The sequence below is a fragment of the Alligator sinensis genome, unplaced genomic scaffold (genome assembly GCF_000455745.1).
Source record: "Alligator sinensis unplaced genomic scaffold, ASM45574v1 scaffold391_1, whole genome shotgun sequence".
NCBI classification, from domain to species: Eukaryota; Metazoa; Chordata; order Crocodylia; family Alligatoridae; genus Alligator; species Alligator sinensis.
In genome coordinates, this window is record NW_005841889.1 from 4,112,632 (window position 1) to 4,113,132 (window position 501).

The window sequence follows — 501 nt, forward strand, 5'->3', positions numbered from 1 at the left end:
CGCGGAACGACAAGCAATGCAGAGTGAAAGGAAGCACCCGCGTATCACGACTGAAAGCTTGATTCCCCTTAACCTGCCTGTCAGTTCCGGGCACAGTGAAAAGCGGACCAAAGCACCCCCCTGCGGGGAGGGGGCAGCACGGGCGCGGGCGAGACCCGAGCCGCCTCGAAAGTTTGCGTCTCCGCGGAGGCGTGCGCCGGCCCCGCCGCAGGGCCATTTCCCCGGGAAATATGGACCGGGCCGTGCGGGCCCCTCCCGCTTCCCTCCGCAGGGCGCAGCTCCAGAAACGAGGGCTTTAAAAAAAAAAAAAAAAAAAGGAAAAGAACCCCCGTCCCTAAAGCGGTGCGTTTCCCCCCAACCGGCCCTTCGCGTCTTTTCCGGAGCCTCCCGCCGTGGGGCTTTGTCAGCCCAGCTCCCTGCCGAGCCCCCGCGCCGGGAGCCGTTAACGGGGACATCCATTTTAAAGCCGCTCTTGCAAAATCTGCGCTGCCGCCGCCGTGC